Consider the following 12333-nt stretch of genomic DNA (forward strand, 5'->3'; position numbering starts at 1 on the left):
ATATCGGTGAAGGTGACACTGCTTCTGTTATAACTACCCTTGGCTATTCAGAGTACCTAAGAGCTGCTCTGAGTTGGGAAAGGAACATAAAACTAGGGCGGTTTGCCCAGTCTGGACCTCCACCTCTCCTCCAAGTCAAAGCATATGTGCATCCAAGTAAGCACCCAGTGTCGAGTCTGATTTATGGTTTTAGAATACAGCAGATACAGGAAAGTACACGTGTAAGCATATGACTTACAACTTGGTGAATTTTCACAGACAACACACCTGTGGAACCAGGACCTAGATTGAGAAACATGACTGGCTCCGCCGGAAGTCCCCCTTGGATCCCCTTCCAGTTCACTCTCCACCCATAAAGGTAACTCTGTTCTCAATTAACACGACAGGTAAATTATGCCTTGTTATATATATATACATACATACATATATATAAATAGAATCATAGAGTATGTGTTCTTTCGTGTCTGGCTGCTTCAGGTATTTTGGGAACGTGTTCTCAGGTATTTTTAAAGTAATTGTCAAGTAGCTGCCTTTCAGCTAGTAAAGCTCCTCAAAATTGCGTCTGGTTCTCCCGGTGTGCTCGGATGGTGAAATTGACAAACGGGTTGAAACGAACTACAGACGCAAACAGGTTGTGCAGGGCTCTTGTGCAATTGGCCCCAAGCTGCTTCTCGGGCCTGCGGTTCTACCCCACCCACTGTCGCAGCACCTTAGCTCGCTGCCTTATGTGCTCATTCACCAAGCCCCATCTGCCACGCTGGAGCTAAGCCTTCTCCGTCTGTTCCGACCCGTGAAATCGCATTCCCTTGGTGTTTTCTTCCCCGCGCTCTTTTCCTGTGTCGTGGTTAGCATTTGTCCCATTATATGTTAGTCAAGAGTCTCCCTCTGCCTAGCTCTTTTTGTGTGGTCCCTAGAAAGCAGCGTCCTGTTGGTCCCAGTATAAGCACACCACCCGTGCTGGGTGAGTGAGAAGCGATCTCTCTCCACGGATTTGATGATCTGCAGAGACTTTGAGCTGTACCACTCAACCTTGCGCTTCCCACATGCCACCATTGTTCTACGTGTTCTCTGTCTCCCCACAACAATGTGGGAGGGCAGGTCCTATTAGGATCCCTGTTTGCTGATGAGATTAAGTGACGTGTCCACCATCACCCAACAGGTGAAGTGGCAGAGAGACCAGATACTGGCTGCAGGCAGCCTGGTTCCAATGTGCTCCCCATAACTGATTGCTGGTCTTCAAGACGGTGATAGGTGTGCACTATGGAAACTGAAATTGTTGCCGACGGGTGTGTGTTGTGGCTGCTATGATGAGACGTCCTGCTGCAGGGTATCCTGGGGTCAGATCCCAGACCTTGGCCATCGTGCTAAGGAGTTTTGACTGTTCTGTAGGCAGTGGAGGACCAATGAGGTTTCTGAGCAAATGACGGTGTGTTTGAGGAAAGTGACTTCTGTAGCAACATGGTGGCTGGGCAGATGAGTGGGAGGCTTGGAAGGAGACCCATGGAGGTCCCACAGGAGTCGGGCAGTGGGAGTGGGAGAGGGGAGCTAGGCCTTCTGGCTGAATGCCCCCATCAGACTCTCCCTCCAGAGACCCACTAAGACGAGTAAAGGGGCAACGTCAAGAGCAGTGAGACACAGAAGGACTGACTTAGCAGCCAAGAAAACCAGATCCTTAGCAGGTCTTCATTCTGGGGAACGCCAGCCAGAGCTGAGGGTAGGCACAACACCCTAAAAATGGCATTCATTTTACGTTGAACACACTGAATGGTGGGAGCTACCACCGTCTCCAGCCTTTTCCCCCAGGAAACAAGAAGAGACTTTTCTGGGGATTCTGACCAACCCAAGAGGAAGCATCTAAAGATACATGGGGGTTTCCCCAAAGAAATAACTCAGCCAAATCTCCATCCTGCGAAGCCCAGAGTCACAGACCTCACCCAATGCCCAGAGCTTCTCCAGGTGTCTGTGCGCCCAGCTCTTACATATGAGTAAGCAACCCAGGAATTAGCAGACATTTGGGGAAAGTCTAACGAGAAAGACAGAGACCAAAGCAAATGAGACAGGTTGAGCAAGGAGGAAGTTAGGCTTTTCTTACACTGAGAGGTGATTGGTGCTAAAAGATACATAACAAAATAGGCAGTGGGGAAAAAACTCATACATGGATAAATATGATAGTGGAAATTAAACACACAATAGAAGTGTAGTAAAATCAAGGGGAGGAAATCAAGAAAGTATAGCAACAGGACAAAAAAATTGGAAAGTCGCAGTGATAAGAAACTGTGGAGACCAGGCCACACATTTCGGTAACTGAATAATAGAAGTTCCACAAAGAAAAGAGAAATTCAAGAAAAATTTCAGAACTAAAAGACTCAGTCTTTTAAACAATGTGCATGTGTATAATGGGAGGGGAAACTAACCACCCAAATTTTTAAAAGGAGGGAGAGGACCAACCTGAGACTTTTTTCACTTGGCGTGGCTGCTGCTGTTTAAGGAAACAGGGAAGCAGAAAGTCTTGTGAGGAAGCTCGTTTGCAACTGAGTGTTAGCATCCAGCAGACACAGAAATTCTGTGTTGAAAATAAGGACAGCATTAGAACAAAACATAGGAGTCATTTGAATACAGGTATTAAGAAAATCACAGGAGAAAGTATGTGTGGGGACAGAGCCCCAAAAAGTGCAGTTTCCAGGCTCTCGGCCTCACGTAGAAAGGTGCTGGCTCAGGTAGTAAATGGCCACCAACTGTGATTGGATGGCCATCAGCTATGGCTAGTTGGCTGTCAGCTGTAACCAGTGAGCCATTGGCCACTAATATAACTGCCGAGGCTACGCTAGCAGAAGAATGGGAGCTAGCAAGAAGATGGTGGCTGAGCTAGCAAGAGCAGATTGCAGAGAGGCAGATACCGCCAGTGAGACTATAGTGATATGACTCCCCTACTTATGGCTCCGTGGGTGTTCCTTTTTGGCCTCACCATATCCTGCATTCTAATGTGGGGAGCAGGAGCAGAGACCCCGCCGGACGCCCTGCATGACAAGTGGGGCAGCAAGCAGGGTCCCCCGCATGACAGTATGATTTCCCTGACATTTGAGGAGGGCCACAAAGGCGTGGATAGGAGAAGGAAAGTGAAAGCAATGACAGAGGCAGGAGAACAAGGCATGCTAGGAGGAAGCTAAGTGCAATGAGGCAGGCCTTTGAGAAGGAAAATGTATATGGAGTTTGGTATCTCTGAAAAGAAGCCAGTGGGTGTTTTGACCATTCGGAAGCCATGGGTGATATCTGAGAGAACAATTTTAGTTGGACCCGTGTGCATGGGAGAGAGAGACAGATCCCCAAGACAGTGGTTTTCCACTTCTCGTTCTCTGTACCACCTGAATATGGGGATTTTGAGGGCACCCTTGAAATGATAGAAAGGCTGCAAACCACATCATCCATCCAAGTCTGCAGCGGTCTGAACACCATCCCCAGAAGGCCACATTCAGGTCAGCAGACAGCTCGTGGGGCCCCGTGCTGCCGTGCTGCCTCTCTTCCCTCCCATTGGTGAAGCACACGCGACCCGCTCTGCCTCCCACACCCCACGCGGGCCCCGCTCTGCCTCCCACACCCCACGCGGGCTGCATTCAGGTGTGTGGACTGAACTGCCCAGGTGTGTGGAAACTTGACCTACATACTGAACTGGAATGGGTCTTGTTGATGACATCGTACAAAGCTGTCTCGCTTTACTCAAATGCCCTTTTGAAAATTGTGGTTGATCAAACGCCTGTTCTGACTACATGGTCAGAGGTCAGACCAGCAAACCAAGTCTGTGTCTTTCTGATTATTCTAAGAAAGGTGGAGCTGTGCACAGCAGGTAGTCCCTCCGAATTATAAAGCTCACGAGTGTATTTTTTTAAGATACGGGAAAAACAGTGATCTCTTTCTCAATTTGCTATCCACATCGAGTAACTATTCTCTCCCATGTAGTAAGTACCCTACAGTGTAGTCAGACCACTTGGTAAAGCTCAGTTACTGCATTGGATAAAATAGATATTTGTAGATACCCCAGATTGCTTGCCTTTTTCCTTCTGGGGATTTTTGTTTTGTTTTCAAAGCAAGTTACAGTCCTCTGATGTTTCCAACCGGGAAATGGAAGGGGATCAGGGTATGATTTCCTCTTCGGTGAGAAGAGTTCTAGTGTTTTTAGTCAGGTTTGAGACAGGAGTTACCTAATCAGTGAAAGCCGCAGGGTCTAAAACGGGTTTACAGTAAAGATGTTTTCTAGAAGTGATGCTTGGCCTGGCCGCTGGTGTCAAGACAACATGTATGTTTTTGAAGTGTTTTAGGCCTTTGGTCAGACACACTTTTCCTGTGAGGCCCACAAAATGAACACACCAGCAACACATTGTCATTTATGGTTTTGTTTATTACGTTGCTCAATAATTTATAATAAGGAAGGGCAGGTGTCCTCACAGCTAAACTTGTTGTATTTGTTGAGAAGAGTTTATTTTCCATCTCTAAATTTCTGGGTATTTTTGTTCATTTGTTTGTTAGGTTGGTTGGTTTCTATAAAACATAAAAGAGTAGTATAGCCTGCTAGTGTACGGTAGGATTGGATTTGTGACTGTCAGTTTTCCTGTAAATTTTTTTTCTGATTTTGCTATTTTTTTTTTTTAATAATAAAAAGATTTCCCTTACTAGATTGTTGACAAGTAAATCATTTTTGGTGTCACATAGCATTCTTTGCTTGAATATGGCATGTGCCCTCTTCATTGTGTGACTTTTAATATGCATAATGAATAGATTTGATGATTACATGGAAGGGAAGATAAGTGATGAACTGGAAAATGAAATTCATTGCCAACAGCTTAATCACGATATGATGATTTTTATTGCAAACTAAGTGTGGAATCAGAGTAACATTTAGGAGCAACCACAAATAACCCTATTCTCTGAAAGGTCTGTATGGGCAGGAAAGCATGTCAGCACCTATCATCAGATGGGGATTTGGAAATGGACCTTGTACGTGACTCTTCAATTGGCGTAGAGAGAGAAGTCATTGGAATTCCATTCAGAAGCTGGCCTCATAACAGCACTGTACAAAGTAACTTCACAGTACTGCCTATTTAGTTCTTTAATAGTCTGTCGTCGAGGATAGAAAAGGCCTATCTTCAGGAAGATGTGTCATTCCAGTTGTCACAGGTCAGTGGTGACATTCTCACTGCAGGAAGCTGGACTCACAAACACAGCAGTGTGCCATTTGCCGTAGTGATATGTAGGACAAATAATGTTGGAACTGCTATGCAATCTGTATTATCCACCCTGCCTGTGAGCCAGCTGGTGAAAAAAAACCACTGGTATCTAAAAAAAGTGGCCAGGGTTTGAGGTTTCCCCAACTAAATTATGTGACTTTTAATCTAAACCTTTTGGAATGATTTCTTTGGTTTGATCATAGATAAGCAACAGAGAATAAATGATTTTATGTTATAAACACAATCAAAAAGTTTTTCCTTTTTAATAAATCAAAAAGTTGTTTCTTTTTATTGCAGTATAGCATACACAGTCTTAACCTTATAAACAGTTTTTCTTACAATGAATTACATTCTTGCCATTTTAGTTTATTCTTCCTTGGTATTTCCTTTGTTTTCTCTTGGGTTGCAGATGGGTGGTTAGCAATTTGTATTTGTTTTTGCAATTATTTGGAAAACATACCTACTTTTTAAACTATACAAATCACTATCTTTTTATGCTTTCCAAAAGCATGTTTTGAAAAGTTCTTTTTCTAGTCACCAAAGCCAAGACAAAAGCCACAGTGTAGACCCCATTAGGTGCAGAATTTAGCTTCCTTTCACTTTCCTGGCCCCTCCAGCTTTCTGGCCATGGTTAATTTCATCTGAATTATGGGTAGTGTTTCCAGAAAGGATGGTAGGGGCCGGGGGAGATGCCACTTAGCAACCTTCCTAGGAAGAGGAATGCATTTTCTGAGACCTTGTAGATCAGAATGTATATTTTAGTTGCCATTCGTTTTGTTGACCTGAACCAGCAACTTATCTGAGAATAGTTTTTGTGTTACAACTTTTCTTAAACTGTTACTATTTTGCTCCATTGTTTTTTATCCCTAGCTGTTCTGGTGGAGACAGCTGAGACCATCCTCATTTGATTATTTCTAGATTAACTGTGATTTTTCTGATGGGCATGTTCCAAATAATTTCTTGTCCTTGAAATTCAAAAATGTCCCTAGAGTCTAGCTAATCTGGTTCTCTTTTGAGTATTCCTGTCTAGAACATGAGTCTTATATACCATCTGAGATAGTTTTCTGTTCTCTTTTGCCATTCTTTCAACATTATTTACATTTCATTTTTAAATCATCATTTGCAGATTGAGTTTCTGTTTTCTAATCTCCATACTTCTCTTAGCACTTTCATCTTTGTTCTTTCTTCTGTGTATTCTGGGAGAATATTCTGTGTATTCTGGGAGAATATCTGAATTCTTTACTTCATACCTGATTGGATTTTTTCTAATGTCATTTCAACTCAGCATCACCTCCAAAGCAGGTGTTAAATCTATGATTATTTTTCTACTTCCTTGCAATCACCTGCCATCCATCTCTATTCACGTATCACCTGTATTCATATATTACCCGTATCTGAATGCCTGGTTTTTCAAATCTCATCCTGAGCTCTCCTTGGTGCCTTTATGTTATTATTTCGTGGAGAATTTATTAAGACTTAAGACTTCATAAGATTTATTAAGTTACTGATTATTAAGAACATAACTTTCTAAAAATTTTCTATACTCAAGAAAAATAGTAAAAATAGCCCTCATTTTATGAGTGCTTCATTTTCACCCGATATTATGCTAAATACTCTATAGATATCATCTTATTTAATCCCCAGGACACCCTACAGGAAGGAAGTATTATCCTCATCTTCAAAGGCTATTGAAAAGCCTGAGGTCACACATCCCGAAATTAGTAAATGGAAGAGTCAGAATTTAAACCCAGGTCTGTCTGGCTCCAAAGCCAGTTTTTCTTACTTCACTCTACTATCTCCTCTATAATAATGATTTTCATAGGTTTTTATTTTAATCAAATATTCAGAGAAATAATACTCCCCCTTTGCAGGAGATTTCTTTTCATTACTCCATTTTATCTCTCTACTATTTATCGATCTGTCGCTGTTAATTCAACCTTTTAATGAGCGGTCACTGCACCTGGGTGTATGGAGTTATTCTACAGCGCTTTCCTCTTCGTCTCCCTACCCCAGGAGCTGTGACGTCTGTAGGCCAACTGCAATGTTTGAGTTGAGACACAAACATTGAGTTTGAGTTGAGAGACTGTGTAGAGGAGCAGCCAGGTTTGGAATCCTAAACACCCAGATTGGAACCGCGGCTGGGCAGCGACCTCGCTGCGTAGCTCAGGTCAGTCCTGTAGCCCTGTGCTCACGCCCGTGTTACCAGCCAGCGTGCTGATTACAGGAAGCCGAGCCCCCGTGAAGCGCCACGAAAAGGAAGCCATTGTCATTACAGGGCAGCGCGGTGGCCCTGCGGGCGCTCCCTCTGGCCCCGCCCCCACGGCCGGAGCCGGACCTCGCGGGGCGGTCCCAGGATGCACCGCTGCGCTGACCCTCTGCCCTGCTGGCCATTGGAGCCGCCTCCTCCGGACAGAGCCGCAGAAAGGTGCGTGGGAAGGATGCGTCCCGGGGACCCTGAGGCGCGTGGGGTGTGTGTGTGGGGAGGGGGCGGTAGGGGGCTCGGCAGGATCTCACTGCCGGGGTGGGCGCCACGTAGGCCAAGGTCATGTCTCCAGCACCCACCCCACGCAGGCTGTGTCTGATCCGTATCCCCGAACAGGCCGTGTCCGGGTCCTGTCCCCACGAGGCCGTGTCCGGGCCCTGTTCCCACGCAGGCCGTGTCTGGGCCATGTCCCCACGAGGCCGTGTCTGATCCATATCCCGGAACAGGCCGTGTCTGGGCCCTGTCCCTGCGCAGGCCATGTCTGGGCCCTGTCCCCACGCAGGCCATGTCTGGGCCCTGTCCCTGCGCAGGCCATGTCTGGGCCCTGTTCCCGCGCAGGCCGTGTCTGGGCCCTGTCCCCGCGCAGGCCATGTCTGGGCCCTGGTCTCCTGTCCCCGCGCAGGCCCAGGCCAAGGCCTGGGTGGAGTCGCTGCTCCTGTTGCTGCAGCCCCTGCACACTGGTCCTTGCGATCCATTTGGCGCCGCCCCGGGGCTGCAATGCCAGTGGTTTTCTTTTGCCATAATGGGCTTTTGTGAGTTGCTAGCTTGGCTCCATCTTCCCTGGATGTGAAGCCCACTCAGGTGAATAGAGATCTAGCCCAGATTTCTGCCGAGTTCTCAGGTAGCGTGTTCAGCAGGGAGCCCTGGAGACTGTCCCTGGTGGACTGAAGGAAGACCTCCACTTGATTCCCCAAGCCCCGTGGCCTCTGTACCCCTGGCCAGGAAGCCTCTTTGAGTAGCTTTGTTTTTCTCAGCGAAAGTTATTATCCCTATGCCGTGACTTCAAACACTACAAACACCCCTTTGTTTACTCTAAAATTCGACAAAATTTATCAAGGACCCAGTATGGCTCAGACCCAGTCTGAGGTCATCAGTGATGAAAATGGCACCTACCCTCTTCTTTGTAGTCAATTTGCAGGCCTAACTCACCTGCAAAGTGTCTTCTGATATCTAGGGCTTACCCGAATTTTTCTTTTATCCCATCAGGAAATGTCTTTAAATCCACTGGAATGAGAAAGAAAAAAAACACATCACTAATTAGTATGTGGAGTTGTAGAAAAGGTAAAACAAACCAGTTAGGTTGGTTTGAGCAGTGTATGCTGTGCCTTATCATCCATTAATGGGTCAGTAAATATTTTAGTAGGTCCAGACCAGCATTTTTTAAAGAGTCTAGATTAGGCTAAAATAGATAATAAAATACATCACAAATAGTACGCGTAAGTGTTGCTTTGAGAAACTTTGGTTTTAGTGTTATGTATTTGTAGGTATGTTGTCTTAGGTCATGATGTAAAATGTATCTATTGTGCATTGCAGTTGAAAAATTAAGTTACTGGGTTCAGATAAATATGTTCCATAATCAGAAAGTACCTTGCAGTAGTAACAATCTATCTTGATACCAATGATTTACTTGATTGAAACTGTGGAAGAGTCAAATGGTATTTCTGCCCTAATTAGCTCCATGTTTTATATTTACTTTACATGCTATTAGCATGGCATGTGTTTGGTTATCTGATCTATCAGAGTCAGTATAGATCATTGCTGACATGAGAGGAATGGAATGAATGGCAGAATTGCTCCCGTATATGAGATCAGTCACTCTGATTGTTGCCAATCCTGGAAGCCAGAAGCCATCATTGTTACTATGAAAATATGCATGATTTATAGGTTACTTCTACTGTTGCCTTGTGTGACCATACGAGGAGGATTGGTGCTTTACATTCTTCCTACTGAAACCTAGTCATGCTGTTTTACAGTCCAGGACTTTTCTGGTCTATTCTAGTTATTGTGTTACTTTCTCTGGAAACAGAACCTTGACAGTCTGTCTGAAGCCAAAGGGATTTTTGTTATTGAATTGCCAGATGATTTTCTTTTCAGTTTTGATAAAAGGTTAAAAAAAAAATTAACTGAAATTTGAAGCCCTAAAATGCTCATTGTAATAATTATTTTTATATTTTGTGTGTGTGTTTATTTGTTGAATGCTTGATTGATTTTGATTTTAAGGATTTAAATAACTACATTTAGACTGTAGTTGTTGGAGATAATTTCCCAGTATAGAGGTGATCCTCTATGTCTAGGCCAGACACTTAATTGTAAACGGCTAATATTCCATTTTGCAAATGGGCCTCACAGACAGTGTGACATGATAAAGCAAACTATTTTTACTTTGACCGTACTTACTGGTGTAACTGCTATGATAAGAGCTCCATAAATGTGTGGATGAATGAACATTACAAATTATTCATGTATACATTCAGTGATTCAATTTGTTAGTTTTTAGTCAAACTTAATTTTTATATCTCATTCCTTTTTTTTTTAATCTTTTTTTTTTTTTTTTTTTTTTTTTTTTTTTAAGATTTTATTGGGGAAGGGGAACAGTGTGTACTTCTGGGACTTTTCCAAGTCAAGTTGTTGTCCTTTCAATTTTAGTTGTGGAGGGCGCAGCTCCGCTCTAGGTCCAGTTGCTGTTGTTAGTTGCAGGCGGCACAGCCCACCATCCCTTGCGGGAGTTGAACCGGCAACCTTGTGGTTGAGAGGATGCGTTCCAACTACCTGAGCCATCTGGCCACTCGGGAGCTCAGTGGCAGCTCATTAACTTCATTCTAGTTGTGGAGGGTGCAGCTCGCTGGCCCATGTAAGAATCGAACCGGCAGCCCCGTTGCCCAGAGCTCGCACTCTAACCAACTGAGCCACCCATCTGCCCCCTCATTTTTTTAAGGTCAACTAATATTTGGCATATTTATTTCAGGGAAGTTATGACATGTCTTTGAAAAGAGGTAAGTGAATAGAAATCCTGTTTATAGAATACTCGCAAACAACACCCCACTGTGAAACAAGTTGTGACATCAGAATTTGTAATTCAAAACCAGCCTAATGCAAAGGAAGTCAAAAAAAAAAAAAAAAAAAGGAACATTTCCCCTCACTGTAGCAATATCCTGCCTGTGAGGTCTCAGTGGATGGCAGTGAGGAACACTTTATAATCAACTTGCTATGTCGATTATAGCATAATGCTCACATCTCTCTAGTGTCTTCCAAGGTGTTAGATCCCTTCACTTACTGTGTAGTTCAGTTCACCTGCTGAGTGTTCCCCCAGAGGGAGAGCCAATGACTGTGGAAGTTCAGACACTATGCCAGCTTTCCCCAGCCATAGCCAAAGCTCGAGACTCAGTCCCTAGACAGCAGGGACCATAGCTGTCTCGTTTCCTGTGATTTCCCTGTTTTCAGGCACATAGGAGGTGCTCAGTAAATAATTATTGAAGGGGTGAGCATACCATAGAAGGAGGAAGAAGAGCAGCAGAAAGTACCTATGGCTTAAAACATAGGGGAAGGAGCGTGATCAGCCAGCGCCTTCACTAATAGTTACTGAGGGTCTCCTAGGAACCTGGTGGTATGTACACACACTGATCCAGTTAGGTTATAGAAGTATTTTGTGCTTTACTAGGAAAGAGCGGGACTGCATATAAAATGGGGCTAATGGTGGGAGTCGAGAGAGAGGTTGATTCAAGAGGCAGAGTTTCCCTGAAGAAATGGGTGGGGCGTGGATAAGGAGGGCTCAGAGACGTGGCGTGAGCAAAGGACACAGCGGGCATAGCCACTGACTCAGCCCAAGGGGAGGTTGGTATTGGGGTACAGTGGAGAGTAAAGTAGGATAGGCTGGGCGGGGATCCCATTTTGGAGGGAAGTTTAGAAAGTAGGTCGTCAGAAGTTTAGACGTAATGTAACCAGCATAAAGAAGCCGTAAGTTTTGGTGCAAGGAGGTAACTTGATGAGGGCTGTGTATGGAGATTTCCTGGAGATCTGGCAAGCAGGAGGGCAGCTTGGTCTCAGGGACCAGAACGGGAGAGAAAACAGCCCCCTAGGATTGGGGTCTCAGGACCACTCTTGCACCTGGATGTCCTGGTCACCGGGGATGTTGGTGGCTTCCACCAAAAGCAGCTGAGGAGGGGAGATGCATTGGGTTTAGAACTCCACTCTGAGAGTGTCTGCAAAAGACCGAAGAGTGACCGAGCCTGTCCAATAACCACAGTCCTACACACGCTCACTCTGAACCTCTAGCCTGGTCTATGTTTCTAGTGCCCCGTGGAGTAACAAAGACTTTTGTTAATTAGAAGGCAGAGGGGGGATTGTCTTGTGCTTGAGAACGAGACTTCGTTGGCTGACGTCAGGAAACTTAGTCCAGCTGGTGTGTTTCATGGGACACTCCATCTTGCTTTTTTAACAAAATCGTACCCAAGAATTCACAAGCTGAAGAGAGGTACCCATTCTTGGGTGTCTCAGGTTAGCCAAGCAGATCTCCTCCCAGTTCTTTGTTGGCAGGTGGTATGTAGGATGTGGGATAGGAGAGAGAACTGGAGTAACAGGGAAAGGATAGAATAATCTCCGTGAGGTTAGAAACATTGTAGAGTAATCTCTGTGAGTTAGAAACATTGGAGAGTAATCTCCCTGAGGTTAGAAACATTGTCTCCATCTTTGTATTTCTAGCACCTTATACAATGCGCGTGTCCAGTGAATGATGGCTGGATGGATAAGGGATATTTTGTTGCCTCATTATCTTGTCACACATAACATGATATTAACAACCCAGATATTCATTCATTCATCCCCCTCTTGCCTCCTATTTCTTCCTACCATGTG

At 44.7% G+C, this 12333-nt stretch overlaps 1 protein-coding gene across 1 annotated transcript in view; it reads left to right on the top strand.

Annotated features, from left to right (window-relative positions):
- Nucleotides 1-237: 237 nt before the first annotated feature.
- Nucleotides 238-12333, top strand: part of CERS3 (ceramide synthase 3) — a 103759-nt gene continuing 91663 nt past the window's right edge. Inside the window, exon 1 of the mRNA XM_088789325.1 lies at nucleotides 238-358. The gene's annotated coding sequence lies outside the window, so the exon portion shown is untranslated. The remainder of the gene's footprint in view (nucleotides 359-12333) is intronic.

Source organism: Rhinolophus sinicus, chromosome 13 (genome assembly GCF_057876585.1).
Source record: "Rhinolophus sinicus isolate RSI-liver-muscle chromosome 13, RSI-T2T, whole genome shotgun sequence".
Taxonomy (NCBI): Eukaryota; Metazoa; Chordata; class Mammalia; order Chiroptera; family Rhinolophidae; genus Rhinolophus; species Rhinolophus sinicus.